We start from the raw sequence: 23333 nt of genomic DNA, 5'->3' as shown, positions 1-23333 counted from the left end.
ATGACATGACAGGTAGCTGTCTTGTGGGTGGTGCTGAATCCTGTTAAATGACATGAGGGTCTCATGCCTATACACAAGGGTGTGTCATTGCTGTTGCTTGACCATGCATTGGTTTCTGTGGTCAGTGAATGATAAAAACAAAATTTACCATCCATTGATGGATGGGAAATCCGCCATGAGGCATTTGTTTTTAGAAACTGCTGCTCACAACCAATGTTGCAATGGAGTGTCTCCATCTGCTGGTGGTATTGGAAAGGCATTAGTGCTATGACAGGGTCTGAAGAAGAAGAAGAAGAAGACGGAAAAAAATATATATAAAAAGAAAAAGAGAGAGAGAGAGACTGACTTAGTGAGCGAGTGAGTGAGAGAGTGAGAGTGAGTGAGAGTGAATGAGTGAGTGAGTGATTGAGTGAGTGAGTGAGTGAGTGAGAACAAATGAGTTAAAGCAAGTGAGTGAGAGAGATCGAATGAATGAAAGTCTGAATGACAGAAAGAAAAAAGGATGAAGAAAGAAGCATGAAGAAAAAAAAATGTATATGGAGTTGCTGACATGAGTGCAATCTACAAAGCCGTTGAGGCTGATCCTCATGGGAGGATTATTGCACCAGGACCCTTAGCACTTTTAAAATGCCATTCAATGCCACGGGCTAGATGTAAACTGCAGATGACCATGTTGTGGTAGTTACCATGGATACCCAAGTGATGTGTGAGCTAACACATAGGCCCAACAGATTCCAAGAAGGCCAGAATCACCAGCGGCACCACCATCGATTGTCAGGTCACCCGGATTCAGCAAATACCAGAGTCCAAAATGATGCAGGTTTATACTGTTAATTTTCAGTTTATCGTTACAGTTGGTGTTATTCCATGTCGGAAGGGACGCAGCTACAGCCAGTGGGGTAACTAGAGACAGGCAGGCAGCTATGTGCAACAAAGGTAGGCGTGTTGTTTTCATATGCAGATCTGAAATATTGTCTTATATGCAAGAGGAGGAGTGATGGGGGTTCAGGCAAAAGCCAGGCTATGGATTGCATTGCTAAATGCTCCATCAGAGTGCAATGGTCGCCTGTCCTTTTTTTAAGTGATGATGTGGGTTTAGCCTGTGCTGTATGTATGTATGGGTGGCTGACTGCCACCCACCCAGAAAGTGTATGGGAGGCTGGTTGGCTGCCAGCCTTCCTTCCATTCCTATGAGTAATGTGAGTGCTCATGAAGGGGACATGGTTGGGTCCACCCCTTTCCCGGTTATCCCCTCTAGGCCTTTTGGCTTAGATCAAGTGTAAAAAAAGAAAGGATCTTGCGACAGATCGCATCCTGAGGCACGTTTTTTTTTGTGTGAATACTTGCACTTGGGTGACTTGTGAGCACATACTGATACATACGTTCCCTATCTGGGGACCATAAATTAAATGGATTTTTGAGAAAGGGAGCTGATTTGGAAGCTTGCTTCTGTCGCCCTATGCATTGACCCGATGTGGCAGTATCTTCGGGTAGTGAACAGTGCACCACCCCATTCCAGTGTTAAACAAGAAAGATTCTCATTTAATCCTCCGTGGGTGAGAATTTGAGTTTGAGAATTGGAGACCAAAATGATGAGTTGCACTGACTGGTTTATGAACGTCTATTCATTTAGCGTTTTAATGACCATGTTTGCACACTGATTGGTGTAAAAAAATAAAATAAAACTAAATAATAATAATCTAGCACACCTGTGCAGGTTTGACATGACATGACAGGTAGCTGTCTTGTGGGTGGTGCTGAATCCTGTTAAATGACATGAGGGTCTCATGCCTATACACAAGGGTGTGTCATTGCTGTTGCTTGACCATGCATTGGTTTCTGTGGTCAGTGAATGATAAAAACAAAATTTACCATCCATTGATGGATGGGAAATCCGCCATGAGGCATTTGTTTTTAGAAACTGCTGCTCACAACCAATGTTGCAATGGAGTGTCTCCATCTGCTGGTGGTATTGGAAAGGCATTAGTGCTATGACAGGGTCTGAAGAAGAAGAAGAAGAAGACGGAAAAAAATATATATAAAAAGAAAAAGAGAGAGAGAGAGAGAGACTGACTTAGTGAGCGAGTGAGTGAGAGAGTGAGAGTGAGTGAGAGTGAATGAGTGAGTGAGTGATTGAGTGAGTGAGTGAGTGAGAACAAATGAGTTAAAGCAAGTGAGTGAGAGAGATCGAATGAATGAAAGTCTGAATGACAGAAAGAAAAAAGGATGAAGAAAGAAGCATGAAGAAAAAAAAATGTATATGGAGTTGCTGACATGAGTGCAATCTACAAAGCCGTTGAGGCTGATCCTCATGGGAGGATTATTGCACCAGGACCCTTAGCACTTTTAAAATGCCATTCAATGCCACGGGCTAGATGTAAACTGCAGATGACCATGTTGTGGTAGTTACCATGGATACCCAAGTGATGTGTGAGCTAACACATAGGCCCAACAGATTCCAAGAAGGCCAGAATCACCAGCGGCACCACCATCGATTGTCAGGTCACCCGGATTCAGCAAATACCAGAGTCCAAAATGATGCAGGTTTATACTGTTAATTTTCAGTTTATCGTTACAGTTGGTGTTATTCCATGTCGGAAGGGACGCAGCTACAGCCAGTGGGGTAACTAGAGACAGGCAGGCAGCTATGTGCAACAAAGGTAGGCGTGTTGTTTTCATATGCAGATCTGAAATATTGTCTTATATGCAAGAGGAGGAGTGATGGGGGTTCAGGCAAAAGCCAGGCTATGGATTGCATTGCTAAATGCTCCATCAGAGTGCAATGGTCGCCTGTCCTTTTTTTAAGTGATGATGTGGGTTTAGCCTGTGCTGTATGTATGTATGGGTGGCTGACTGCCACCCACCCAGAAAGTGTATGGGAGGCTGGTTGGCTGCCAGCCTTCCTTCCATTCCTATGAGTAATGTGAGTGCTCATGAAGGGGACATGGTTGGGTCCACCCCTTTCCCGGTTATCCCCTCTAGGCCTTTTGGCTTAGATCAAGTGTAAAAAAAGAAAGGATCTTGCGACAGATTGCATCCTGAGGCACGTTTTTTTTTGTGTGAATACTTGCACTTGGGTGACTTGTGAGCACATACTGATACATACGTTCCCTATCTGGGGACCATAAATTAAATGGATTTTTGAGAAAGGGAGCTGATTTGGAAGCTTGCTTCTGTCGCCCTATGCATTGACCCGATGTGGCAGTATCTTCGGGTAGTGAACAGTGCACCACCCCATTCCAGTGTTAAACAAGAAAGATTCTCATTTAATCCTCCGTGGGTGAGAATTTGAGTTTGAGAATTGGAGACCAAAATGATGAGTTGCACTGACTGGTTTATGAACGTCTATTCATTTAGCGTTTTAATGACCATGTTTGCACACTGATTGGTGTAAAAAAATAAAATAAAACTAAATAATAATAATCTAGCACACCTGTGCAGGTTTGACATGACATGACAGGTAGCTGTCTTGTGGGTGGTGCTGAATCCTGTTAAATGACATGAGGGTCTCATGCCTATACACAAGGGTGTGTCATTGCTGTTGCTTGACCATGCATTGGTTTCTGTGGTCAGTGAATGATAAAAACAAAATTTACCATCCATTGATGGATGGGAAATCCGCCATGAGGCATTTGTTTTTAGAAACTGCTGCTCACAACCAATGTTGCAATGGAGCGTCTCCATCTGCTGGTGGTATTGGAAAGGCATTAGTGCTATGACAGGGTCTGAAGAAGAAGAAGAAGAAGAAGAAGAAGACGGAAAAAAATATATATAAAAAGAAAAAGAGAGAGAGAGAGAGACTGACTTAGTGAGCGAGTGAGTGAGAGAGTGAGAGTGAGTGAGAGTGAATGAGTGAGTGAGTGATTGAGTGAGTGAGAACAAATGAGTTAAAGCAAGTGAGTGAGAGAGATCGAATGAATGAAAGTCTGAATGACAGAAAGAAAAAAGGATGAAGAAAGAAGCATGAAGAAAAAAAAATGTATATGGAGTTGCTGACATGAGTGCAATCTACAAAGCCGTTGAGGCTGATCCTCATGGGAGGATTATTGCACCAGGACCCTTAGCACTTTTAAAATGCCATTCAATGCCACGGGCTAGATGTAAACTGCAGATGACCATGTTGTGGTAGTTACCATGGATACCCAAGTGATGTGTGAGCTAACACATAGGCCCAACAGATTCCAAGAAGGCCAGAATCACCAGCGGCACCACCATCGATTGTCAGGTCACCCGGATTCAGCAAATACCAGAGTCCAAAATGATGCAGGTTTATACTGTTAATTTTCAGTTTATCGTTACAGTTGGTGTTATTCCATGTCGGAAGGGACGCAGCTACAGCCAGTGGGGTAACTAGAGACAGGCAGGCAGCTATGTGCAACAAAGGTAGGCGTGTTGTTTTCATATGCAGATCTGAAATATTGTCTTATATGCAAGAGGAGGAGTGATGGGGGTTCAGGCAAAAGCCAGGCTATGGATTGCATTGCTAAATGCTCCATCAGAGTGCAATGGTCGCCTGTCCTTTTTTTAAGTGATGATGTGGGTTTAGCCTGTGCTGTATGTATGTATGGGTGGCTGACTGCCACCCACCCAGAAAGTGTATGGGAGGCTGGTTGGCTGCCAGCCTTCCTTCCATTCCTATGAGTAATGTGAGTGCTCATGAAGGGGACATGGTTGGGTCCACCCCTTTCCCGGTTATCCCCTCTAGGCCTTTTGGCTTAGATCAAGTGTAAAAAAAAGAAAGGATCTTGCGACAGATCGCATCCTGAGGCACGTTTTTTTTTGTGTGAATACTTGCACTTGGGTGACTTGTGAGCACATACTGATACATACGTTCCCTATCTGGGGACCATAAATTAAATGGATTTTTGAGAAAGGGAGCTGATTTGGAAGCTTGCTTCTGTCGCCCTATGCATTGACCCGATGTGGCAGTATCTTCGGGTAGTGAACAGTGCATCACCCCATTCCAGTGTTAAACAAGAAAGATTCTCATTTAATCCTCCGTGGGTGAGAATTTGAGTTTGAGAATTGGAGACCAAAATGATGAGTTGCACTGACTGGTTTATGAACGTCTATTCATTTAGCGTTTTAATGACCATGTTTGCACACTGATTGGTGTAAAAAAATAAAATAAAACTAAATAATAATAATCTAGCACACCTGTGCAGGTTTGACATGACATGACAGGTAGCTGTCTTGTGGGTGGTGCTGAATCCTGTTAAATGACATGAGGGTCTCATGCCTATACACAAGGGTGTGTCATTGCTGTTGCTTGACCATGCATTGGTTTCTGTGGTCAGTGAATGATAAAAACAAAATTTACCATCCATTGATGGATGGGAAATCCGCCATGAGGCATTTGTTTTTAGAAACTGCTGCTCACAACCAATGTTGCAATGGAGTGTCTCCATCTGCTGGTGGTATTGGAAAGGCATTAGTGCTATGACAGGGTCTGAAGAAGAAGAAGAAGAAGAAGACGGAAAAAAATATATATAAAAAGAAAAAGAGAGAGAGAGAGAGAGAGACTGACTTAGTGAGCGAGTGAGTGAGAGAGTGAGAGTGAGTGAGAGTGAATGAGTGAGTGAGTGATTGAGTGAGTGAGTGAGTGAGTGAGAACAAATGAGTTAAAGCAAGTGAGTGAGAGAGATCGAATGAATGAAAGTCTGAATGACAGAAAGAAAAAAGGATGAAGAAAGAAGCATGAAGAAAAAAAATGTATATGGAGTTGCTGACATGAGTGCAATCTACAAAGCCGTTGAGGCTGATCCTCATGGGAGGATTATTGCACCAGGACCCTTAGCACTTTTAAAATGCCATTCAATGCCACGGGCTAGATGTAAACTGCAGATGACCATGTTGTGGTAGTTACCATGGATACCCAAGTGATGTGTGAGCTAACACATAGGCCCAACAGATTCCAAGAAGGCCAGAATCACCAGCGGCACCACCATCGATTGTCAGGTCACCCGGATTCAGCAAATACAAGAGTCCAAAATGATGCAGGTTTATACTGTTAATTTTCAGTTTATCGTTACAGTTGGTGTTATTCCATGTCGGAAGGGACGCAGCTACAGCCAGTGGGGTAACTAGAGACAGGCAGGCAGCTATGTGCAACAAAGGTAGGCGTGTTGTTTTCATATGCAGATCTGAAATATTGTCTTATATGCAAGAGGAGGAGTGATGGGGGTTCAGGCAAAAGCCAGGCTATGGATTGCATTGCTAAATGCTCCATCAGAGTGCAATGGTCGCCTGTCCTTTTTTTAAGTGATGATGTGGGTTTAGCCTGTGCTGTATGTATGTATGGGTGGCTGACTGCCACCCACCCAGAAAGTGTATGGGAGGCTGGTTGGCTGCCAGCCTTCCTTCCATTCCTATGAGTAATGTGAGTGCTCATGAAGGGGACATGGTTGGGTCCACCCCTTTCCCGGTTATCCCCTCTAGGCCTTTTGGCTTAGATCAAGTGTAAAAAAAGAAAGGATCTTGCGACAGATCGCATCCTGAGGCACGTTTTTTTTTGTGTGAATACTTGCACTTGGGTGACTTGTGAGCACATACTGATACATACGTTCCCTATCTGGGGACCATAAATTAAATGGATTTTTGATAAAGGGAGCTGATTTGGAAGCTTGCTTCTGTCGCCCTATGCATTGACCCGATGTGGCAGTATCTTCGGGTAGTGAACAGTGCACCACCCCATTCCAGTGTTAAACAAGAAAGATTCTCATTTAATCCTCCGTGGGTGAGAATTTGAGTTTGAGAATTGGAGACCAAAATGATGAGTTGCCCTGACTGGTTTATGAACGTCTATTCATTTAGCGTTTTAATGACCATGTTTGCACACTGATTGGTGTAAAAAAATAAAATAAAACTAAATAATAATAATCTAGCACACCTGTGCAGGTTTGACATGACATGACAGGTAGCTGTCTTGTGGGTGGTGCTGAATCCTGTTAAATGACATGAGGGTCTCATGCCTATACACAAGGGTGTGTCATTGCTGTTGCTTGACCATGCATTGGTTTCTGTGGTCAGTGAATGATAAAAACAAAATTTACCATCCATTGATGGATGGGAAATCCGCCATGAGGCATTTGTTTTTAGAAACTGCTGCTCACAACCAATGTTGCAATGGAGTGTCTCCATCTGCTGGTGGTATTGGAAAGGCATTAGTGCTATGACAGGGTCTGAAGAAGAAGAAGAAGAAGACGGAAAAAAATATATATAAAAAGAAAAAGAGAGAGAGAGAGAGAGACTGACTTAGTGAGCGAGTGAGTGAGAGAGTGAGAGTGAGTGAGAGTGAATGAGTGAGTGAGTGATTGAGTGAGTGAGTGAGTGAGTGAGTGAGAACAAATGAGTTAAAGCAAGTGAGTGAGAGAGATCGAATGAATGAAAGTCTGAATGACAGAAAGAAAAAAGGATGAAGAAAGAAGCATGAAGAAAAAAAAATGTATATGGAGTTGCTGACATGAGTGCAATCTACAAAGCCGTTGAGGCTGATCCTCATGGGAGGATTATTGCACCAGGACCCTTAGCACTTTTAAAATGCCATTCAATGCCACGGGCTAGATGTAAACTGCAGATGACCATGTTGTGGTAGTTACCATGGATACCCAAGTGATGTGTGAGCTAACACATAGGCCCAACAGATTCCAAGAAGGCCAGAATCACCAGCGGCACCACCATCGATTGTCAGGTCACCCGGATTCAGCAAATACCAGAGTCCAAAATGATGCAGGTTTATACTGTTAATTTTCAGTTTATCGTTACAGTTGGTGTTATTCCATGTCGGAAGGGACGCAGCTACAGCCAGTGGGGTAACTAGAGACAGGCAGGCAGCTATGTGCAACAAAGGTAGGCGTGTTGTTTTCATATGCAGATCTGAAATATTGTCTTATATGCAAGAGGAGGAGTGATGGGGGTTCAGGCAAAAGCCAGGCTATGGATTGCATTGCTAAATGCTCCATCAGAGTGCAATGGTCGCCTGTCCTTTTTTTAAGTGATGATGTGGGTTTAGCCTGTGCTGTATGTATGTATGGGTGGCTGACTGCCACCCACCCAGAAAGTGTATGGGAGGCTGGTTGGCTGCCAGCCTTCCTTCCATTCCTATGAGTAATGTGAGTGCTCATGAAGGGGACATGGTTGGGTCCACCCCTTTCCTGGTTATCCCCTCTAGGCCTTTTGGCTTAGATCAAGTGTAAAAAAAGAAAGGATCTTGCGACAGATCGCATCCTGAGGCACGTTTTTTTTTGTGTGAATACTTGCACTTGGGTGACTTGTGAGCACATACTGATACATACGTTCCCTATCTGGGGACCATAAATTAAATGGATTTTTGAGAAAGGGAGCTGATTTGGAAGCTTGCTTCTGTCGCCCTATGCATTGACCCGATGTGGCAGTATCTTCGGGTAGTGAACAGTGCACCACCCCATTCCAGTGTTAAACAAGAAAGATTCTCATTTAATCCTCCGTGGGTGAGAATTTGAGTTTGAGAATTGGAGACCAAAATGATGAGTTGCACTGACTGGTTTATGAACGTCTATTCATTTAGCGTTTTAATGACCATGTTTGCACACTGATTGGTGTAAAAAAATAAAATAAAACTAAATAATAATAATCTAGCACACCTGTGCAGGTTTGACATGACATGACAGGTAGCTGTCTTGTGGGTGGTGCTGAATCCTGTTAAATGACATGAGGGTCTCATGCCTATACACAAGGGTGTGTCATTGCTGTTGCTTGACCATGCATTGGTTTCTGTGGTCAGTGAATGATAAAAACAAAATTTACTATCCATTGATGGATGGGAAATCCACCATGAGGCATTTGTTTTTAGAAACTGCTGCTCACAACCAATGTTGCAATGGAGTGTCTCCATCTGCTGGTGGTATTGGAAAGGCATTAGTGCTATGACAGGGTCTGAAGAAGAAGAAGAAGAAGACGGAAAAAAATATATATAAAAAGAAAAAGAGAGAGAGAGAGAGAGAGACTGACTTAGTGAGCGAGTGAGTGAGAGAGTGAGAGTGAGTGAGAGTGAATGAGTGAGTGAGTGATTGAGTGAGTGAGTGAGTGAGAACAAATGAGTTAAAGCAAGTGAGTGAGAGAGATCGAATGAATGAAAGTCTGAATGACAGAAAGAAAAAAGGATGAAGAAAGAAGCATGAAGAAAAAAAAATGTATATGGAGTTGCTGACATGAGTGCAATCTACAAAGCCGTTGAGGCTGATCCTCATGGGAGGATTATTGCACCAGGACCCTTAGCACTTTTAAAATGCCATTCAATGCCACGGGCTAGATGTAAACTGCAGATGACCATGTTGTGGTAGTTACCATGGATACCCAAGTGATGTGTGAGCTAACACATAGGCCCAACAGATTCCAAGAAGGCCAGAATCACCAGCGGCACCACCATCGATTGTCAGGTCACCCGGATTCAGCAAATACCAGAGTCCAAAATGATGCAGGTTTATACTGTTAATTTTCAGTTTATCGTTACAGTTGGTGTTATTCCATGTCGGAAGGGACGCAGCTACAGCCAGTGGGGTAACTAGAGACAGGCAGGCAGCTATGTGCAACAAAGGTAGGCGTGTTGTTTTCATATGCAGATCTGAAATATTGTCTTATATGCAAGAGGAGGAGTGATGGGGGTTCAGGCAAAAGCCAGGCTATGGATTGCATTGCTAAATGCTCCATCAGAGTGCAATGGTCGCCTGTCCTTTTTTTAAGTGATGATGTGGGTTTAGCCTGTGCTGTATGTATGTATGGGTGGCTGACTGCCACCCACCCAGAAAGTGTATGGGAGGCTGGTTGGCTGCCAGCCTTCCTTCCATTCCTATGAGTAATGTGAGTGCTCATGAAGGGGACATGGTTGGGTCCACCCCTTTCCCGGTTATCCCCTCTAGGCCTTTTGGCTTAGATCAAGTGTAAAAAAAGAAAGGATCTTGCGACAGATCGCATCCTGAGGCACGTTTTTTTTTGTGTGAATACTTGCACTTGGGTGACTTGTGAGCACATACTGATACATACGTTCCCTATCTGGGGACCATAAATTAAATGGATTTTTGAGAAAGAGAGCTGATTTGGAAGCTTGCTTCTGTCGCCCTATGCATTGACCCGATGTGGCAGTATCTTCGGGTAGTGAACAGTGCACCACCCCATTCCAGTGTTAAACAAGAAAGATTCTCATTTAATCCTCCGTGGGTGAGAATTTGAGTTTGAGAATTGGAGACCAAAATGATGAGTTGCACTGACTGGTTTATGAACGTCTATTCATTTAGCGTTTTAATGACCATGTTTGCACACTGATTGGTGTAAAAAAATAAAATAAAACTAAATAATAATAATCTAGCACACCTGTGCAGGTTTGACATGACATGACAGGTAGCTGTCTTGTGGGTGGTGCTGAATCCTGTTAAATGACATGAGGGTCTCATGCCTATACACAAGGGTGTGTCATTGCTGTTGCTTGACCATGCATTGGTTTCTGTGGTCAGTGAATGATAAAAACAAAATTTACCATCCATTGATGGATGGGAAATCCGCCATGAGGCATTTGTTTTTAGAAACTGCTGCTCACAACCAATGTTGCAATGGAGTGTCTCCATCTGCTGGTGGTATTGGAAAGGCATTAGTGCTATGACAGGGTCTGAAGAAGAAGAAGAAGAAGACGGAAAAAAATATATATAAAAAGAAAAAGAGAGAGAGAGAGAGAGACTGACTTAGTGAGCGAGTGAGTGAGAGAGTGAGAGTGAGTGAGAGTGAATGAGTGAGTGAGTGATTGAGTGAGTGAGTGAGTGAGTGAGAACAAATGAGTTAAAGCAAGTGAGTGAGAGAGATCGAATGAATGAAAGTCTGAATGACAGAAAGAAAAAAGGATGAAGAAAGAAGCATGAAGAAAAAAAAATGTATATGGAGTTGCTGACATGAGTGCAATCTACAAAGCCGTTGAGGCTGATCCTCATGGGAGGATTATTGCACCAGGACCCTTAGCACTTTTAAAATGCCATTCAATGCCACGGGCTAGATGTAAACTGCAGATGACCATGTTGTGGTAGTTACCATGGATACCCAAGTGATGTGTGAGCTAACACATAGGCCCAACAGATTCCAAGAAGGCCAGAATCACCAGCGGCACCACCATCGATTGTCAGGTCACCCGGATTCAGCAAATACCAGAGTCCAAAATGATGCAGGTTTATACTGTTAATTTTCAGTTTATCGTTACAGTTGGTGTTATTCCATGTCGGAAGGGACGCAGCTACAGCCAGTGGGGTAACTAGAGACAGGCAGGCAGCTATGTGCAACAAAGGTAGGCGTGTTGTTTTCATATGCAGATCTGAAATATTGTCTTATATGCAAGAGGAGGAGTGATGGGGGTTCAGGCAAAAGCCAGGCTATGGATTGCATTGCTAAATGCTCCATCAGAGTGAAATGGTCGCCTGTCCTTTTTTTAAGTGATGATGTGGGTTTAGCCTGTGCTGTATGTATGTATGGGTGGCTGACTGCCACCCACCCAGAAAGTGTATGGGAGGCTGGTTGGCTGCCAGCCTTCCTTCCATTCCTATGAGTAATGTGAGTGCTCATGAAGGGGACATGGTTGGGTCCACCCCTTTCCCGGTTATCCCCTCTAGGCCTTTTGGCTTAGATCAAGTGTAAAAAAAAGAAAGGATCTTGCGACAGATCGCATCCTGAGGCACGTTTTTTTTTGTGTGAATACTTGCACTTGGGTGACTTGTGAGCACATACTGATACATACGTTCCCTATCTGGGGACCATAAATTAAATGGATTTTTGAGAAAGGGAGCTGATTTGGAAGCTTGCTTCTGTCGCCCTATGCATTGACCCGATGTGGCAGTATCTTCGGGTAGTGAACAGTGCATCACCCCATTCCAGTGTTAAACAAGAAAGATTCTCATTTAATCCTCCGTGGGTGAGAATTTGAGTTTGAGAATTGGAGACCAAAATGATGAGTTGCACTGACTGGTTTATGAACGTCTATTCATTTAGCGTTTTAATGACCATGTTTGCACACTGATTGGTGTAAAAAAATAAAATAAAACTAAATAATAATAATCTAGCACACCTGTGCAGGTTTGACATGACATGACAGGTAGCTGTCTTGTGGGTGGTGCTGAATCCTGTTAAATGACATGAGGGTCTCATGCCTATACACAAGGGTGTGTCATTGCTGTTGCTTGACCATGCATTGGTTTCTGTGGTCAGTGAATGATAAAAACAAAATTTACCATCCATTGATGGATGGGAAATCCGCCATGAGGCATTTGTTTTTAGAAACTGCTGCTCACAACCAATGTTGCAATGGAGTGTCTCCATCTGCTGGTGGTATTGGAAAGGCATTAGTGCTATGACAGGGTCTGAAGAAGAAGAAGAAGAAGAAGACGGAAAAAAATATATATAAAAAGAAAAAGAGAGAGAGAGAGAGAGAGACTGACTTAGTGAGCGAGTGAGTGAGAGAGTGAGAGTGAGTGAGAGTGAATGAGTGAGTGAGTGATTGAGTGAGTGAGTGAGTGAGTGAGAACAAATGAGTTAAAGCAAGTGAGTGAGAGAGATCGAATGAATGAAAGTCTGAATGACAGAAAGAAAAAAGGATGAAGAAAGAAGCATGAAGAAAAAAAAATGTATATGGAGTTGCTGACATGAGTGCAATCTACAAAGCCGTTGAGGCTGATCCTCATGGGAGGATTATTGCACCAGGACCCTTAGCACTTTTAAAATGACATTCAATGCCACGGGCTAGATGTAAACTGCAGATGACCATGTTGTGGTAGTTACCATGGATACCCAAGTGATGTGTGAGCTAACACATAGGCCCAACAGATTCCAAGAAGGCCAGAATCACCAGCGGCACCACCATCGATTGTCAGGTCACCCGGATTCAGCAAATACAAGAGTCCAAAATGATGCAGGTTTATACTGTTAATTTTCAGTTTATCGTTACAGTTGGTGTTATTCCATGTCGGAAGGGACGCAGCTACAGCCAGTGGGGTAACTAGAGACAGGCAGGCAGCTATGTGCAACAAAGGTAGGCGTGTTGTTTTCATATGCAGATCTGAAATATTGTCTTATATGCAAGAGGAGGAGTGATGGGGGTTCAGGCAAAAGCCAGGCTATGGATTGCATTGCTAAATGCTCCATCAGAGTGCAATGGTCGCCTGTCCTTTTTTTAAGTGATGATGTGGGTTTAGCCTGTGCTGTATGTATGTATGGGTGGCTGACTGCCACCCACCCAGAAAGTGTATGGGAGGCTGGTTGGCTGCCAGCCTTCCTTCCATTCCTATGAGTAATGTGAGTGCTCATGAAGGGGACATGGTTGGGTCCACCCCTTTCCCGGTTATCCCCTCTAGGCCTTTTGGCTTAGATCAAGTGTAAAAAAAGAAAGGATCTTGCGACAGATCGCATCCTGAGGCACGTTTTTTTTTGTGTGAATACTTGCACTTGGGTGACTTGTGAGCACATACTGATACATACGTTCCCTATCTGGGGACCATAAATTAAATGGATTTTTGATAAAGGGAGCTGATTTGGAAGCTTGCTTCTGTCGCCCTATGCATTGACCCGATGTGGCAGTATCTTCGGGTAGTGAACAGTGCACCACCCCATTCCAGTGTTAAACAAGAAAGATTCTCATTTAATCCTCCGTGGGTGAGAATTTGAGTTTGAGAATTGGAGACCAAAATGATGAGTTGCCCTGACTGGTTTATGAACGTCTATTCATTTAGCGTTTTAATGACCATGTTTGCACACTGATTGGTGTAAAAAAATAAAATAAAACTAAATAATAATAATCTAGCACACCTGTGCAGGTTTGACATGACATGACAGGTAGCTGTCTTGTGGGTGGTGCTGAATCCTGTTAAATGACATGAGGGTCTCATGCCTATACACAAGGGTGTGTCATTGCTGTTGCTTGACCATGCATTGGTTTCTGTGGTCAGTGAATGATAAAAACAAAATTTACCATCCATTGATGGATGGGAAATCCGCCATGAGGCATTTGTTTTTAGAAACTGCTGCTCACAACCAATGTTGCAATGGAGTGTCTCCATCTGCTGGTGGTATTGGAAAGGCATTAGTGCTATGACAGGGTCTGAAGAAGAAGAAGAAGAAGACGGAAAAAAATATATATAAAAAGAAAAAGAGAGAGAGAGAGAGAGACTGACTTAGTGAGCGAGTGAGTGAGAGAGTGAGAGTGAGTGAGAGTGAATGAGTGAGTGAGTGATTGAGTGAGTGAGTGAGTGAGTGAGAACAAATGAGTTAAAGCAAGTGAGTGAGAGAGATCGAATGAATGAAAGTCTGAATGACAGAAAGAAAAAAGGATGAAGAAAGAAGCATGAAGAAAAAAAAATGTATATGGAGTTGCTGACATGAGTGCAATCTACAAAGCCGTTGAGGCTGATCCTCATGGGAGGATTATTGCACCAGGACCCTTAGCACTTTTAAAATGCCATTCAATGCCACGGGCTAGATGTAAACTGCAGATGACCATGTTGTGGTAGTTACCATGGATACCCAAGTGATGTGTGAGCTAACACATAGGCCCAACAGATTCCAAGAAGGCCAGAATCACCAGCGGCACCACCATCGATTGTCAGGTCACCCGGATTCAGCAAATACCAGAGTCCAAAATGATGCAGGTTTATACTGTTAATTTTCAGTTTATCGTTACAGTTGGTGTTATTCCATGTCGGAAGGGACGCAGCTACAGCCAGTGGGGTAACTAGAGACAGGCAGGCAGCTATGTGCAACAAAGGTAGGCGTGTTGTTTTCATATGCAGATCTGAAATATTGTCTTATATGCAAGAGGAGGAGTGATGGGGGTTCAGGCAAAAGCCAGGCTATGGATTGCATTGCTAAATGCTCCATCAGAGTGCAATGGTCGCCTGTCCTTTTTTTAAGTGATGATGTGGGTTTAGCCTGTGCTGTATGTATGTATGGGTGGCTGACTGCCACCCACCCAGAAAGTGTATGGGAGGCTGGTTGGCTGCCAGCCTTCCTTCCATTCCTATGAGTAATGTGAGTGCTCATGAAGGGGACATGGTTGGGTCCACCCCTTTCCTGGTTATCCCCTCTAGGCCTTTTGGCTTAGATCAAGTGTAAAAAAAGAAAGGATCTTGCGACAGATCGCATCCTGAGGCACGTTTTTTTTTGTGTGAATACTTGCACTTGGGTGACTTGTGAGCACATACTGATACATACGTTCCCTATCTGGGGACCATAAATTAAATGGATTTTTGAGAAAGGGAGCTGATTTGGAAGCTTGCTTCTGTCGCCCTATGCATTGACCCGATGTGGCAGTATCTTCGGGTAGTGAACAGTGCACCACCCCATTCCAGTGTTAAACAAGAAAGATTCTCATTTAATCCTCCGTGGGTGAGAATTTGAGTTTGAGAATTGGAGACCAAAATGATGAGTTGCACTGACTGGTTTATGAACGTCTATTCATTTAGCGTTTTAATGACCATGTTTGCACACTGATTGGTGTAAAAAAATAAAATAAAACTAAATAATAATAATCTAGCACACCTGTGCAGGTTTGACATGACATGACAGGTAGCTGTCTTGTGGGTGGTGCTGAATCCTGTTAAATGACATGAGGGTCTCATGCCTATACACAAGGGTGTGTCATTGCTGTTGCTTGACCATGCATTGGTTTCTGTGGTCAGTGAATGATAAAAACAAAATTTACCATCCATTGATGGATGGGAAATCCACCATGAGGCATTTGTTTTTAGAAACTGCTGCTCACAACCAATGTTGCAATGGAGTGTCTCCATCTGCTGGTGGTATTGGAAAGGCATTAGTGCTATGACAGGGTCTGAAGAAGAAGAAGAAGAAGACGGAAAAAAATATATATAAAAAGAAAAAGAGAGAGAGAGAGAGAGACTGACTTAGTGAGCGAGTGAGTGAGAGAGTGAGAGTGAGTGAGAGTGAATGAGTGAGTGAGTGATTGAGTGAGTGAGTGAGTGAGAACAAATGAGTTAAAGCAAGTGAGTGAGAGAGATCGAATGAATGAAAGTCTGAATGACAGAAAGAAAAAAGGATGAAGAAAGAAGCATGAAGAAAAAAAAATGTATATGGAGTTGCTGACATGAGTGCAATCTACAAAGCCGTTGAGGCTGATCCTCATGGGAGGATTATTGCACCAGGACCCTTAGCACTTTTAAAATGCCATTCAATGCCACGGGCTAGATGTAAACTGCAGATGACCATGTTGTGGTAGTTACCATGGATACCCAAGTGATGTGTGAGCTAACACATAGGCCCAACAGATTCCAAGAAGGCCAGAATCACCAGCGGCACCACCATCGATTGTCAGGTCACCCGGATTCAGCAAATACCAGAGTCCAAAATGATGCAGGTTTATACTGTTAATTTTCAGTTTATCGTTACAGTTGGTGTTATTCCATGTCGGAAGGGACGCAGCTACAGCCAGTGGGGTAACTAGAGACAGGCAGGCAGCTATGTGCAACAAAGGTAGGCGTGTTGTTTTCATATGCAGATCTGAAATATTGTCTTATATGCAAGAGGAGGAGTGATGGGGGTTCAGGCAAAAGCCAGGCTATGGATTGCATTGCTAAATGCTCCATCAGAGTGCAATGGTCGCCTGTCCTTTTTTTAAGTGATGATGTGGGTTTAGCCTGTGCTGTATGTATGTATGGGTGGCTGACTGCCACCCACCCAGAAAGTGTATGGGAGGCTGGTTGGCTGCCAGCCTTCCTTCCATTCCTATGAGTAATGTGAGTGCTCATGAAGGGGACATGGTTGGGTCCACCCCTTTCCCGGTTATCCCCTCTAGGCCTTTTGGCTTAGATCAAGTGTAAAAAAAGAAAGGATCTTGCGACAGATCGCATCCTGAGGCACGTTTTTTTTTGTGTGAATACTTGCACTTGGGTGACTTGTGAGCACATACTGATACATACGTTCCCTATCTGGGGACCATAAATTAAATGGATTTTTGAGAAAGGGAGCTGATTTGGAAGCTTGCTTCTGTCGCCCTATGCATTGACCCGATGTGGCAGTATCTTCGGGTAGTGAACAGTGCACCACCCCATTCCAGTGTTAAACAAGAAAGATTCTCATTTAATCCTCCGTGGGTGAGAATTTGAGTTTGAGAATTGGAGACCAAAATGATGAGTTGCACTGACTGGTTTATGAACGTCTATTCATTTAGCGTTTTAATGACCATGTTTGCACACTGATTGGTGTAAAAAAATAAAATAAAACTAAATAATAATAATCTAGCACACCTGTGCAGGTTTGACATGACATGACAGGTAGCTGTCTTGTGGGTGGTGCTGAATCCTGTTAAATGACATGAGGGTCTCATGCCTATACACAAGGGTGTGTCATTGCTGTTGCTTGACCATGCATTGGTTTCTGTGGTCAGTGAATGATAAAAACAAAATTTACCATCCATTGATGGATGGGAAATCCGCCATGAGGCATTTGTTTTTAGAAACTGCTGCTCACAACCAATGTTGCAATGGAGTGTCTCCATCTGCTGGTGGTATTGGAAAGGCATTAGTGCTATGACAGGGTCTGAAGAAGAAGAAGAAGAAGACGGAAAAAAATATATATAAAAAGAAAAAGAGAGAGAGAGAGAGAGACTGACTTAGTGAGCGAGTGAGTGAGAGAGTGAGAGTGAGTGAGAGTGAATGAGTGAGTGAGTGATTGAGTGAGTGAGTGAGTGAGTGAGAACAAATGAGTTAAAGCAAGTGAGTGAGAGAGATCGAATGAATGAAAGTCTGAATGACAGAAAGAAAAAAGGATGAAGAAAGAAGCATGAAGAAAAAAAAATGTATATGGAGTTGCTGACATGAGTGCAATCTACAAAGCCGTTGAGGCTGATCCTCATGGGAGGATTATTGCACCAGGACCCTTAGCACTTTTAAAATGCCATTCAATGCCACGGGCTAGATGTAAACTGCAGATGACCATGTTGTGGTAGTTACCATGGATACCCAAGTGATGTGTGAGCTAACACATAGGCCCAACAGATTCCAAGAAGGCCAGAATCACCAGCGGCACCACCATCGATTGTCAGGTCACCCGGATTCAGCAAATACCAGAGTCCAAAATGATGCAGGTTTATACTGTTAATTTTCAGTTTATCGTTACAGTTGGTGTTATTCCATGTCGGAAGGGACGCAGCTACAGCCAGTGGGGTAACTAGAGACAGGCAGGCAGCTATGTGCAACAAAGGTAGGCGTGTTGTTTTCATATGCAGATCTGAAATATTGTCTTATATGCAAGAGGAGGAGTGATGGGGGTTCAGGCAAAAGCCAGGCTATGGATTGCATTGCTAAATGCTCCATCAGAGTGCAATGGTCGCCTGTCCTTTTTTTAAGTGATGATGTGGGTTTAGCCTGTGCTGTATGTATGTATGGGTGGCTGACTGCCACCCACCCAGAAAGTGTATGGGAGGCTGGTTGGCTGCCAGCCTTCCTTCCATTCCTATGAGTAATGTGAGTGCTCATGAAGGGGACATGGTTGGGTCCACCCCTTTCCCGGTTATCCCCTCTAGGCCTTTTGGCTTAGATCAAGTGTAAAAAAAGAAAGGATCTTGCGACAGATCGCATCCTGAGGCACGTTTTTTTTTGTGTGAATACTTGCACTTGGGTGACTTGTGAGCACATACTGATACATACGTTCCCTATCTGGGAACCATAAATTAAATGGATTTTTGAGAAAGGGAGCTGATTTGGAAGCTTGCTTCTGTCGCCCTATGCATTGACCCGATGTGGCAGTATCTTCGGGTAGTGAACAGTGCACCACCCCATTCCAGTGTTAAACAAGAAAGATTCTCATTTAATCCTCCGTGGGTGAGAATTTGAGTTTGAGAATTGGAGACCAAAATGATGAGTTGCACTGACTGGTTTATGAACGTCTATTCATTTAGCGTTTTAATGACCATGTTTGCACACTGATTGGTGTAAAAAAATAAAATAAAACTAAATAATAATAATCTAGCACACCTGTGCAGGTTTGACATGACATGACAGGTAGCTGTCTTGTGGGTGGTGCTGAATCCTGTTAAATGACATGAGGGTCTCATGCCTATACACAAGGGTGTGTCATTGCTGTTGCTTGACCATGCATTGGTTTCTGTGGTCAGTGAATGATAAAAACAAAATTTACCATCCATTGATGGATGGGAAATCCGCCATGAGGCATTTGTTTTTAGAAACTGCTGCTCACAACCAATGTTGCAATGGAGTGTCTCCATCTGCTGGTGGTATTGGAAAGGCATTAGTGCTATGACAGGGTCTGAAGAAGAAGAAGAAGAAGACGGAAAAAAATATATATAAAAAGAAAAAGAGAGAGAGAGAGAGAGACTGACTTAGTGAGCGAGTGAGTGAGAGAGTGAGAGTGAGTGAGAGTGAATGAGTGAGTGAGTGATTGAGTGAGTGAGTGAGTGAGTGAGAACAAATGAGTTAAAGCAAGTGAGTGAGAGAGATCGAATGAATGAAAGTCTGAATGACAGAAAGAAAAAAGGATGAAGAAAGAAGCATGAAGAAAAAAAAATGTATATGGAGTTGCTGACATGAGTGCAATCTACAAAGCCGTTGAGCCTGATCCTCATGGGAGGATTATTGCACCAGGACCCTTAGCACTTTTAAAATGCCATTCAATGCCACGGGCTAGATGTAAACTGCAGATGACCATGTTGTGGTAGTTACCATGGATACCCAAGTGATGTGTGAGCTAACACATAGGCCCAACAGATTCCAAGAAGGCCAGAATCACCAGCGGCACCACCATCGATTGTCAGGTCACCCGGATTCAGCAAATACCAGAGTCCAAAATGATGCAGGTTTATACTGTTAATTTTCAGTTTATCGTTACAGTTGGTGTTATTCCATGTCGGAAGGGACGCAGCTACAGCCAGTGGGGTAACTAGAGACAGGCAGGCAGCTATGTGCAACAAAGGTAGGCGTGTTGTTTTCATATGCAGATCTGAAATATTGTCTTATATGCAAGAGGAGGAGTGATGGGGGTTCAGGCAAAAGCCAGGCTATGGATTGCATTGCTAAATGCTCCATCAGAGTGCAATGGTCGCCTGTCCTTTTTTTAAGTGATGATGTGGGTTTAGCCTGTGCTGTATGTATGTATGGGTGGCTGACTGCCACCCACCCAGAAAGTGTATGGGAGGCTGGTTGGCTGCCAGCCTTCCTTCCATTCCTATGAGTAATGTGAGTGCTCATGAAGGGGACATGGTTGGGTCCACCCCTTTCCCGGTTATCCCCTCTAGGCCTTTTGGCTTAGATCAAGTGTAAAAAAAGAAAGGATCTTGCGACAGATCGCATCCTGAGGCACGTTTTTTTTTGTGTGAATACTTGCACTTGGGTGACTTGTGAGCACATACTGATACATACGTTCCCTATCTGGGGACCATAAATTAAATGGATTTTTGAGAAAGGGAGCTGATTTGGAAGCTTGCTTCTGTCGCCCTATGCATTGACCCGATGTGGCAGTATCTTCGGGTAGTGAACAGTGCACCACCCCATTCCAGTGTTAAACAAGAAAGATTCTCATTTAATCCTCCGTGGGTGAGAATTTGAGTTTGAGAATTGGAGACCAAAATGATGAGTTGCACTGACTGGTTTATGAACGTCTATTCATTTAGCGTTTTAATGACCATGTTTGCACACTGATTGGTGTAAAAAAATAAAATAAAACTAAATAATAATAATCTAGCACACCTCTGCAGGTTTGACATGACATGACAGGTAGCTGTCTTGTGGGTGGTGCTGAATCCTGTTAAATGACATGAGGGTCTCATGCCTATACACAAGGGTGTGTCATTGCTGTTGCTTGACCATGCATTGGTTTCTGTGGTCAGTGAATGATAAAAACAAAATTTACCATCCATTGATGGATGGGAAATCCACCATGAGGCATTTGTTTTTAGAAACTGCTGCTCACAACCAATGTTGCAATGGAGTGTCTCCATCTGCTGGTGGTATTGGAAAGGCATTAGTGCTATGACAGGGTCTGAAGAAGAAGAAGAAGAAGACGGAAAAAAATATATATAAAAAGAAAAAGAGAGAGAGAGAGAGAGACTGACTTAGTGAGCGAGTGAGTGAGAGAGTGAGAGTGAGTGAGAGTGAATGAGTGAGTGAGTGATTGAGTGAGTGAGTGAGTGAGAACAAATGAGTTAAAGCAAGTGAGTGAGAGAGATCGAATGAATGAAAGTCTGAATGACAGAAAGAAAAAAGGATGAAGAAAGAAGCATGAAGAAAAAAAAATGTATATGGAGTTGCTGACATGAGTGCAATCTACAAAGCCGTTGAGGCTGATCCTCATGGGAGGATTATTGCACCAGGACCCTTAGCACTTTTAAAATGCCATTCAATGCCACGGGCTAGATGTAAACTGCAGATGACCATGTTGTGGTAGTTACCATGGATACCCAAGTGATGTGTGAGCTAACACATAGGCCCAACAGATTCCAAGAAGGCCAGAATCACCAGCGGCACCACCATCGATTGTCAGGTCACCCGGATTCAGCAAATACCAGAGTCCAAAATGATGCAGGTTTATACTGTTAATTTTCAGTTTATCGTTACAGTTGGTGTTATTCCATGTCGGAAGGGACGCAGCTACAGCCAGTGGGGTAACTAGAGACAGGCAGGCAGCTATGTGCAACAAAGGTAGGCGTGTTGTTTTCATATGCAGATCTGAAATATTGTCTTATATGCAAGAGGAGGAGTGATGGGGGTTCAGGCAAAAGCCAGGCTATGGATTGCATTGCTAAATGCTCCATCAGAGTGCAATGGTCGCCTGTCCTTTTTTTAAGTGATGATGTGGGTTTAGCCTGTGCTGTATGTATGTATGGGTGGCTGACTGCCACCCACCCAGAAAGTGTATGGGAGGCTGGTTGGCTGCCAGCCTTCCTTCCATTCCTATGAGTAATGTGAGTGCTCATGAAGGGGACATGGTTGGGTCCACCCCTTTCCCGGTTATCCCCTCTAGGCCTTTTGGCTTAGATCAAGTGTAAAAAAAGAAAGGATCTTGCGACAGATCGCATCCTGAGGCACGTTTTTTTTTGTGTGAATACTTGCACTTGGGTGACTTGTGAGCACATACTGATACATACGTTCCCTATCTGGGGACCATAAATTAAATGGATTTTTGAGAAAGGGAGCTGATTTGGAAGCTTGCTTCTGTCGCCCTATGCATTGACCCGATGTGGCAGTATCTTCGGGTAGTGAACAGTGCACCACCCCATTCCAGTGTTAAACAAGAAAGATTCTCATTTAATCCTCCGTGGGTGAGAATTTGAGTTTGAGAATTGGAGACCAAAATGATGAGTTGCACTGACTGGTTTATGAACGTCTATTCATTTAGCGTTTTAATGACCATGTTTGCACACTGATTGGTGTAAAAAAATAAAATAAAACTAAATAATAATAATCTAGCACACCTGTGCAGGTTTGACATGACATGACAGGTAGCTGTCTTGTGGGTGGTGCTGAATCCTGTTAAATGACATGAGGGTCTCATGCCTATACACAAGGGTGTGTCATTGCTGTTGCTTGACCATGCATTGGTTTCTGTGGTCAGTGAATGATAAAAACAAAATTTACCATCCATTGATGGATGGGAAATCCGCCATGAGGCATTTGTTTTTAGAAACTGCTGCTCACAACCAATGTTGCAATGGAGTGTCTCCATCTGCTGGTGGTATTGGAAAGGCATTAGTGCTATGACAGGGTCTGAAGAAGAAGAAGAAGAAGACGGAAAAAAATATATATAAAAAGAAAAAGAGAGAGAGAGAGAGACTGACTTAGTGAGCGAGTGAGTGAGAGAGTGAGAGTGAGTGAGAGTGAATGAGTGAGTGAGTGATTGAGTGAGTGAGTGAGTGAGAACAAATGAGTTAAAGCAAGTGAGTGAGAGAGATCGAATGAATGAAAGTCTGAATGACAGAAAGAAAAAAGGATGAAGAAAGAAGCATGAAGAAAAAAAAATGTATATGGAGTTGCTGACATGAGTGCAATCTACAAAGCCGTTGAGGCTGATCCTCATGGGAGGATTATTGCACCAGGACCCTTAGCACTTTTAAAATGCCATTCAATGCCACGGGCTAGATGTAAACTGCAGATGACCATGTTGTGGTAGTTACCATGGATACCCAAGTGATGTGTGAGCTAACACATAGGCCCAACAGATTCCAAGAAGGCCAGAATCACCAGCGGCACCACCATCGATTGTCAGGTCACCCGGATTCAGCAAATACCAGAGTCCAAAATGATGCAGGTTTATACTGTTAATTTTCAGTTTATCGTTACAGTTGGTGTTATTCCATGTCGGAAGGG

The 23333-nt window shown here is 43.4% G+C and overlaps 13 pseudogenes; all 13 read left to right on the top strand.

The window, feature by feature from the left end:
- The first annotated feature begins 1247 nt into the window (after window positions 1-1247).
- On the top strand, window positions 1248-1511 carry LOC130285865 (U2 spliceosomal RNA; annotated as a pseudogene).
- A 1460-nt stretch (window positions 1512-2971) lies between these two features.
- Window positions 2972-3235, top strand: LOC130290173 (U2 spliceosomal RNA; annotated as a pseudogene).
- A 1459-nt stretch (window positions 3236-4694) lies between these two features.
- LOC130289143 (U2 spliceosomal RNA) lies at window positions 4695-4959 on the top strand (annotated as a pseudogene).
- A 1468-nt stretch (window positions 4960-6427) lies between these two features.
- On the top strand, window positions 6428-6691 carry LOC130286620 (U2 spliceosomal RNA; annotated as a pseudogene).
- A 1468-nt stretch (window positions 6692-8159) lies between these two features.
- Window positions 8160-8423, top strand: LOC130285863 (U2 spliceosomal RNA; annotated as a pseudogene).
- A 1462-nt stretch (window positions 8424-9885) lies between these two features.
- Window positions 9886-10149, top strand: LOC130286423 (U2 spliceosomal RNA; annotated as a pseudogene).
- Window positions 10150-11613: 1464 nt separating this feature from the next.
- LOC130289142 (U2 spliceosomal RNA) lies at window positions 11614-11878 on the top strand (annotated as a pseudogene).
- Window positions 11879-13347: 1469 nt separating this feature from the next.
- On the top strand, window positions 13348-13611 carry LOC130286609 (U2 spliceosomal RNA; annotated as a pseudogene).
- Window positions 13612-15075: 1464 nt separating this feature from the next.
- Window positions 15076-15339, top strand: LOC130285862 (U2 spliceosomal RNA; annotated as a pseudogene).
- A 1460-nt stretch (window positions 15340-16799) lies between these two features.
- On the top strand, window positions 16800-17063 carry LOC130285861 (U2 spliceosomal RNA; annotated as a pseudogene).
- A 1464-nt stretch (window positions 17064-18527) lies between these two features.
- LOC130286186 (U2 spliceosomal RNA) lies at window positions 18528-18791 on the top strand (annotated as a pseudogene).
- Window positions 18792-20255: 1464 nt separating this feature from the next.
- LOC130285859 (U2 spliceosomal RNA) lies at window positions 20256-20519 on the top strand (annotated as a pseudogene).
- Window positions 20520-21979: 1460 nt separating this feature from the next.
- Window positions 21980-22243, top strand: LOC130285858 (U2 spliceosomal RNA; annotated as a pseudogene).
- The last annotated feature ends 1090 nt before the right edge of the window (window positions 22244-23333 follow it).

Source organism: Hyla sarda, chromosome 8 (genome assembly GCF_029499605.1).
Source record: "Hyla sarda isolate aHylSar1 chromosome 8, aHylSar1.hap1, whole genome shotgun sequence".
Lineage (NCBI taxonomy): Eukaryota > Metazoa > Chordata > Amphibia > Anura > Hylidae > Hyla > Hyla sarda.
The sequence above is the reverse complement of the archived record's forward strand: the minus strand, read 5'-3'. Positions and strand labels throughout refer to the sequence as shown.